This window comes from Quercus lobata, chromosome 8 (genome assembly GCF_001633185.2).
Source record: "Quercus lobata isolate SW786 chromosome 8, ValleyOak3.0 Primary Assembly, whole genome shotgun sequence".
Classification (NCBI taxonomy): Eukaryota; Viridiplantae; Streptophyta; class Magnoliopsida; order Fagales; family Fagaceae; genus Quercus; species Quercus lobata.
In genome coordinates this window covers 9,662,833-9,672,318 of record NC_044911.1, presented here as the reverse complement: position 1 = coordinate 9,672,318, position 9,486 = coordinate 9,662,833, and the positions used below count along the sequence as shown (strand labels likewise).

The 9,486-nt window shown below is 32.7% G+C and overlaps 1 pseudogene; it reads left to right on the top strand.

Moving 5' to 3' along the window:
• Positions 1-6,210: 6,210 nt before the first annotated feature.
• LOC115958343 lies at positions 6,211-8,591 on the top strand (annotated as a pseudogene).
• The last annotated feature ends 895 nt before the right edge of the window (positions 8,592-9,486 follow it).

Genomic DNA, 9,486 nt, shown 5'->3' with positions numbered 1-9,486 from the left:
GCAAATTTGAAATGAATAATGAACTCTTGGTCTGAAGAAAGCCTTGCAATGTTTTCTAAATTTTGTATTCCATCCTACCATTAGAGCAAGAATGTGAGAATTTCATATATTTTCAAACATAATCAAAACAAGAGATTTATGAACTATTAAACTATATCTTTATAAGTTTAACAAACAAATAAATGGAATTTTAGAAGTGTGCTTGTATTATACCTCAGTGGTTACTAGTGTAGAGAGGGAAAATTTTCAACCTATCACAAGCTGACACATCATATTATCAAGTCCACAAAGTACGGCCAATTACAAACTACAAAGCGCCACATACTACAACTAGGTTCTACTATCACTATCCAGAAACCAACAGAAATTTGCCAATTGTCAATGAAATAAAAGCATAAAAAGCATGCAAAAAAACCAATCACACATCGGCGCATGTAAGCGGTGACACAAACAATCTAGTGCGTGTAAGTAACGATGTAAGCAGTCCAGCCTGGTGCTGACATGTGTCACCTTAAAAATCAAGACATTTTGGCCAATTAAAAGATGCCACGTGTCTTAGAGAAGAAGTCTTAAAGCTCCTTCAATCAAATTGTGACACATGTCACCAATTAAACTCTTCCACGTGTCACTAACCCACCTCCAAACTCCTATAAATAGAAGCCTTCCTAAGGAATTTCTACACACCAAGACATCTAGAGCACAAGTAGCATCAAAGAAGATTCAGAAGCACTCAAAAGTATAGAAGCTCTACAAATATCGAGCTTCAAAGCCTTCAAGAATTTCAACCCAAAATCGAAGAACATTCGAAGTAGAACCATCCAAATTGTTAGTTTTTAGACCCTTTAACACAATATGTTTAACCTAATACTAAGCCAAGTTGATTAACAAGTTTTTTAATTAAATCTAGGTTTAACCAATATGTGTAAAACAGATATAATGTGAACAATAAAGAACACACAAATCTGATGACCAAGGAAAACCTAACCGATAAAAAACCTAGGGAGGATTTAACCTAACTATCCTCAAGGTAAAAACAAATCCACTATGAAAGAATTGGAGTTTGTACAATAAGACTTAGACTACTAACATCCTATTACTACCTCATGTAGAAAACTTACTACCACGACCACGTGACAACTCCGAGTTCATGGACTACTTCTTTATTTGATCTGCAGCAACCACAAGTTCTCCTACTTGTGACTTTGAGACACCTCTCAAAGGTTTCAGATCTTTTGAAAGTTCTTTATGCAGCAACTGAAGCAATCATCAAGATCTTGACATGAATCTTGATCTAGATAACTCTATGTGTGTGTATGAAGGTAAACACCACTCAGATCTCACAAAAGATTCAACACATGACTCAATAAAGACTTCTAAAACGTAATTAGGGTTTTTTTCTTTTATACTTGAAATGAAACACTTAACCCTACACGTCATATGGGCTTGGGCTGGTTTGAGAATTCTATAGAAAATTACTAATGCACGACTTTCAATTGATTGAGTCTAACTTTCGATTGATCGAGCCTTACAAATTTTGAATAGTAATTCCTGCAATCACTCGATTCCAAATTTACATCAATCCAAACTTTAAGCAAGCCTAAACCTAGACTAAATGTTTTGATAATGGCTTGCCAACATAAATAAATTGAAGTTCTAATACATTAGTTTCTAAAGTCTTAGAACCTAACACAAACTACTTGCCTAGATCTTAAAGTTTGCTGGAATCAAGCTCAAAAGCCTCCAGAAACTGCAACAAACCACAAATCCATGAAGCTCTACAAATTTATACCCCAAAAGCCTCAAAGAACTTCTGCCACAAACCTCCAAAGACGAAGAACACGCGAAGAACATGAAGAACAAAGAATTTCTAACAAGCTTATAGCCAGAGATTCGTTGTAATTCTGTTTCAAGGGTCTTCGATCCATCCTTCAGCCAAATTGAAGGATATTTAGTGTTCAAAATCACATTACCACAATTCCAATCAACAAGTATTTAAAGGAGATCGAATCAGAGGGTCACTCTCTTGTAATTTTAGAAAACTGTACCACATATTCATCAATAAAAATTTGCATTTGTGAAACTATTTTGTTTGTTTGATTTATTTCGAACTCGAAATTTAGTCGTCCACAAATAGCATCAAAGTTTTCGATGTGCAATTCAAGAAATTTTCTGCATTGTTTCCAAATATGATAACTAGCAATGATCCAATTTCATCACATAAATCAACTTCAATTCGACACCTAAAAAGAAAAATGTAATAAATAAGCATTCCAATAGTAAGAGTTATTTATGGAATTATTGACCAAAAGAAAGGTTATATCTTTGATAGTGTACATGTCTAGGTTCAGCGACAGCCTCTTCCTTGCAAAATAGGCATTGAAATGACTCATTATATTCAACACCAATACCTTTGTTACAGTTGTTGCAGGCCATATACCATAATTTTTTATCCAACTTTTTGACACAGATCGAAGCTTTGACCCAAAAATTTACCTATTGTATTCATTGTATGTAATTTTGCCTCTCTAGGTAAAGTTGCGATAACACCAATATCTGTCAAATTTTCCATTGGTGGCATCATTGAGGTACTGGATGAAGATGCAGGATCAAGTTTTTTGGCAATGATATCCTCAAGCAACTTTTCATTCCTAGCAGTCCTATGGAGATGGAAAAAACAAATTAGAGAATGATAAATATACACACAAAAAATAAGAAATGACTAACAATCTTTGTGGGGATTTAGAAATATGCAAAAAAAAAAAAATGCCTATGATTATTAGTAGTCCTATGTGCAGCAACCAAAGATTGTATCATTCCATTCAATTAAAATCTTTTTCTTTTTTTTTTTAATTACATACAACGACCAAAGAATGTGTCATTTTATTCTAGTAAAGGGATTCATTGGATTAAAATCACATGTGTAATCAAAATATAACGTACAACTAAAGCGATGATATTAATCATGAACATTAATCATGAAAAGGAGGATGTGAAGCAATTGATTAGAATCAGATGTTTGTTATAATTCAAGTAAAAAGGTAAAATAAGCTACGAAATATCTTAAAAATTTATAATCTTAGGGAAGAATTTCATAATAGATTCAAAATTTACCATTCTTCCAATGCAGTTGCTTTAGAATGATTTGGATTTATGACGAAGGAGCTGAATGGCTTCTTGACAAAGAGATTCCTACAATGAATATAAATATCTTATTAAATAGGTGTTTTTAGTTTATAAAGAAAAAAGATTTTGGAAATCTTTTTCATTATGCGAAATCACTTTCAGTCTCATTGCTATAATAATAGGTTTACGATTGATAACCTCCGAAATAGTTGCTAATTCATTCGCAATGAACTGGTCCCACATTGTTAAACCAACAGGATTAAGGCTGAAACATATAAATCCAATTATAGTAAACAGTATTTGTGTAGTACTTAGATCATATTTCATTATAATGAATTAAGTTTAATAATTATGCTTTAAAAATATCTTTGTTGCTGTTATTTTTCTTGGCTATTTATATAAACTAATTAGATTGAAGCAAATAAAATGTATAAGCCAAAGGCTTTGTAGTTGAATTGGCACCTCCACATGCACAAAGTGTTTGGGGGTCTAGGGGGAAAAAGGTTCGAGCTGCAGGGTTAGCAACATGTTGTAATTATCCCTTAAAAAAAATGTATAATGAAAATATCACATAAAAAAACATAAAGATATTAATTAATAGATCATACAGTTGATCAATGAGAATAAATTCTTGAATCATTGAAGGTCCATTTTTCGCTTGAAACTAACGTGGCGGTTGGACAGCTATCGCAAGAGCAATGACATCTAACATATTAAACACAAAAGTTTTGTGAATAAATATTATGTTAAAGGGAGGTTTTGAATTTAAACTTTACAAATCTTACCAATAGGGTCATCAAGGTCAATGTATTTGTGGAATTCATCAAAAGGAACAAAACTATACGCTGTTGTATGAAATGAAATCGCATCCTCTGATACATCCTCAATAACAGTTCTTGTATTGATTATCCACTGATAGTTATGGTCAACAAGACAAAGTTTTGTAGGATTTGTTTTGACAAGAGCATTGGTGATAAAATACATCTTTGCTTGGATCAATGTATACTCATGCAGTTGAATATCACGCCCAAACAGTACAGCTTGCACTCGGTTGCCCTGTATATAGATATTAAAAAAAAAATATATATATATATATATATATATATATCAAATCAATGTCTTTCAAATATATATATATATATATCAAATCTATGATTGATTCAAATTCTATAAAGGCTAAAATGAAGGTGTATATTATTTGGTCAAATTAATTTACAAAAGAAACTAAGCTTAAACCCTAGTAAATGTTAGAAGGTCTATTCATTTTAAATCGTATTGAATTTTCGTTCTTGTTCTTTTGAGACAATAAATAAAATGTAAATAAACGGTGCTTATATAAAAGCGCAAGGAAAAATTTATACTCTTACAAGATTCTGCCTTTACTACGTTATAATAAAATTGGTAAGAAATGTGTATACCTTATTACGAAAGAATATTTACAGTTCTCTATGATCTTAAGTTGCAATTTTTTTTCTCAAAAAAAAAAAAAAAAAGTTGCAATTTTTTTTTTTTTAGTTAGTCATTGCTTTTGTTTTCAAATTTTTTTTTTTTTTTTTTTTAACTTTTACTTAAGAATATATATGGGCTAAATACAGTTATGGCTCTTGATAGGGAGGGGAAAAACTGGTTATTCAAGTGAAAAAAAAACTGTTATCCCTTCCACCATTCATTCTTTACCCTTTGAGTCGAAGATATAGAGACAATCAAATAGAGAAGAGAGATTAGATGAGGTTCATGAGAGAGAAAGAGTGATCTATGATTTGTGTTGTTTGGTTTTGAGATGAGTTGATCTATGTTATTATTTGATTTTGGGCTAGGTTGATCTATGCATTTTTAAGATTGAAGTCAAGGTATGCAAAAATAATTTTTAGGAAAAATTAAATTAGTAAAAAAAAATTATATATTTAAAATTTTGGGCAAATTATAACTTACCCACCTGTGATTTGACTGAAATTTAAGTTGTCTTCCTGTGGTTTGAAATTTGACACTTTATCTACCTCCGGTTAATTAGCTCAATTAGACTTTTGTAACCTACCTTTGATAAAAATAAATAAATAAATAAAAAGCTAAATATGTAATTTTGTTCCACTTTTATGTCTCTCTCCTCCAGAAACACAAAAAACATAAAAATACAAGATCAAATAAGATAAAAAAGAATCCAACGGAACACTTGCATCATGAGATTTCAAACTACAGATAGACAACTTAAATTTCGGTCAAACCTTAAGTAAGTAAAGTGTCAAATTTCAAATCACATGTAGGCAACTTAAATTTTCGTTAAACCGCAGTTGGGTAAGTTTTAATTTGCCCTAAAATTCTTCTTTTTTTCATTTGAACATTTGAACCCCCTAAAGTACATGTGGAGTAGCTCCTATCAACAATAGATTGCCACAAAACTTTTATTATAAAAATGTTATGAATCTAATATTATTCTTATTTTTGTTGAATATATACACATTTGTATTTTACTGGTTATGTTGGGTGTAAGTTTAGAACAATATGGCTACAAGCTTCAAGAATAGTACAGAAGTTTGCTTCACTTCTCTTTAATTGACACTTGTCCATGAGGTGTCTACTTGCAATTGCATGCCTGCTAGGTGCTGTTATATATATATATAAATATATATATATATATATATATATACATATTTGTATTTTACTGGTTATGTTGGGTGCAAGTTTAGAACAAAATGGCTACAAGCTTCAAGAATAGTTCAAAAGTTTGCTTCATTTCTCTTTAATTGACACTTGTCCATGAGGTGTCTACTTGCAATTGCATGCTTGCTTGATGCTAGATTCTTCATTTGTTGACAGTTAGATTTCAGTCGCTTCTTTCTTTGACACATAGGAGCCTCTTGTCAATTACAAACTACATTTTAATAGGTTATTCAAATAAAATAAAATATTCACGGATCTTTTCATAAAGCTCACTCACCGACTATAACAGTATCATCCTACAACTTCACTTTCCAATGCTTATAAATACTATGGCCTTGAAGAAGTTCTACATCATACCCAAGAAGTTCACAGAGAACAAATCCCATCATACTATTCAAAACTTAGAGTCATTCTTGAACTAGGAAAAACATGTCTATCCCAGTCTCAGGGGCTCCATCCCAAATTGCCAAATCAAAGGTTATTCGCCGGACAGTAAATTTCCATCCAGACATTTGGGGTGACCGTTTCATCAAAAACATTTTCAAGGACAAGGTAACATGTTTATTTGCCATGCTAGTTTGCAAAGATTATGTAGTAAAATTATTTATAATATTTGTAGTATTTTTTTTATTACAATATGATTATTAATTTGCTCATGCAATATTTCTTGGTGTAGGATATTCATTTTCGTAAAGTACGTGAAGTTGAAGAGTTGAAAGAAAAGGTAAGAAGGGAGCTCTTAGCCTCTGCTGGTCATCTTTCACAACTACTGGGCTTAATTAATGCACTGCAGCGCCTAGGGGTGGCTTACAACTTTGAAAGAGAAATTGAAGAAGCTCTAGAACATATATATGCTATTTATAATGACAATAATGATGTTGATGATGATCTCTACAATGTTTCCCTTCGTTTTCGACTACTACGTCAACAAGGATTTAAGATTTCATGTGGTAAGACCCGAGTGTGATTTTCTTCAAATATGTCCCACATTTCTTTGGGGATGTGCTTGTTGGTACCTGGTACTCATATATATATATATATATATATATATATATACACAAAATAATAGCAAATTTATTCATTAAATATGTTTGGTGTTTATGAAACAGATGTGTTCAATAAGTTCAAAGACAAAGATGGTCAATTCAAGGAAAGCATGACCAGCAATGTTGAAGGCATGCTAGCCTTTTATGAAGCTACACATTTGAGGGTGCATGGAGAAGACATTCTTGATGAGGCCCTTGAGTTCACTACCACTCACCTTAAATCCACTACATACCCTACAAACAATACATTGGCAGCACAAATAACTCGTGCCCTAAAGCAGCCCTTGCACAAGGGCATACCACAACTAGAGGCTCGAAAATACATTGCAGTCTATGAACAGGATGATTCACATAACAAAGACTTGCTCAAGCTTTCAAAATTAGATTTTAACCTGGTGCTATCATTGCACAAAGAGGAATTGAGTTCTATCACTAGGTACTTAGTTCTAAATCCATACACCAAAATGAAAAAGTACATATATTTTTTAGTTACTTACAAATGGTCAATATTAATTAACCAATTTGAATTTTAGGTGGTGGAAAGATTTAGATTTTGCGAGGAAGCTACCTTTTGCAAGAGACAGAGTTGTCGAGTGCTACTTTGTTATTATGTCGGTCTACTTTGAGCCCCAATACTCACTTGCTAGAAAAATATTAACCAAAGTTCTTACCTTGACATCCGTTATAGACGATATATATGATGCATACGGAACACTTGAAGAACTTGAGCCCTTCACTGAAGCGATTGAGAGGTTTGTCAATAGAATTAACTAGTATATGTTTAGATGTGATATATAACTTTAATTTAGTCTAACTTTAATTGGTACTTGGTACATGATATTTTCAGGTGGGATATTAGCAGCATAGACCAACTTCCAGATTACATGCAAATTTGCTATCGTGCACTCCTAGGTGTTTTCAAAGTAGCTGATGAAGAGTTGGCCAAGCAGGGAAGATCATACCGTGTTACCTATGCAGAAGATGCAGTATAAGTCAACCAACTCAACTATTCATGCCCTCCAACTTTTTAATGCTCTCCTATGTACAACTTATTTCATGAATGTTTTTAATGTATGTTATCTTAGATGAAACTTTTGGCCCGAGCCTACTTTGATGAAGCCAAATGGTTCTTCCAAAAACACATTCCAACAATGGAGGAGTACATGAATCTCACTCTAAGAACCTCTACTTACCCTATGCTCACAATAGTGTCTTTCCTTGGCATGGGTGACATCGTTACAAAAGAGGCCTTTGATTGGAGCTTTACCAACCCCAAGATTATTATTGCTTCATCCATAATTTGTAGGCTGATGGATGACATGAGGACACACAAGGTATGCAACCAAATTTTCTTTTTTACCAAATTTCATAAGCTAGTGTGAGAGGTGTATTTCATACATATTACCAAATTTCTACTTACCCTTTTGGAAAACTTTGTATGTAGTTTGAGCAAGAGAGAGGGCATGCTACCACAGCAGTCGAATGCTACATGAAGCAGCATGGTGTCTCAGAGCAAGTAGCATATGACGAATTGAACAAGCAGTTGTTGATGCATGGAAGGACATTAATGAGGAGTGTATAAGGCCTACTGCTTTTCCCATGCCTCTCCTTATGCGCGTTCTTAATCTTGCACGAGTAATAGATGTCGTTTACAAGGAAAGGGATGACTACACCTTCGTTGGAGAAGAGATGAAAGATAATGTTGCGTCAGTACTTGATCCAATACCAATATGAATAGGGTGACAAAATATGAATCTTTCAACTAGAAATTTATAAAGAATAAGAGACTTGAGTAGGACTCAAGTCCGTCTAAAAAAATAATTGAGTAGGACTCAATTATTTTGGCATTTTTATCAAAGATGAAATGCTTGAGCAATCTCATGTGTGGGTTTCTTTTTTTTCTTTTTTCTTTTTTCTTTTTTTTTTTTCCTGCAACATGTTTAATTGGCTTTCTTCCTGGAGTTTCTAGATTCTTTAACCAGTCGTTCTTCTCATTTAAAGACTGAAATGTGCTCTGTGTTTTGCTTCCTGCAACATCCTTTACTTTTATTATAGGAGAAAAGATCTGATGCCGATGTGGATTCATGCATGCTTTTTGTAAAGCAAAATGGAACTACAACTATGAGTGCAACCTTCTTTGAATGGTAAGTTAATGAGCTTTTTTTGCTGTACGATAAATGTATTAGGTGTCCTTTGAAGATCAGCCAACTCCATGCAATTAGGAGCTCTTCTCTTTGATTCTCTAAAAAAAAAAAAAAAAAAAGAGTAACTCTTCTATTTAGTTTCAACATGTAATTTATATTTAGACCACAAAGAGCTCAAAATCATAAGTTACACATTTACACGCACACGAAAATGAATATAATGCTTCAAAAGCATAACATCTGTATCAAATAAATACCAGAAAAGAGACGACACCATAAAATATCATAAATTGCCTACCCGAATTTTTTCAAGCTTGAATATGATTAGTATAAGCACCTTAATTCTTAAATATGGTTGAGCTAATTTCATGCCTACTCAATAGTTCCGAATTTCCAATGCACCCATTGGTGTTCATACTTCTTACACTAATAATTTCTAATTCGTAATGCAATCAGGAGCTCTTCTATTTAGTTTCAAGACTTTATTTATAATTTGGACGACAAAAAGCTGGAAA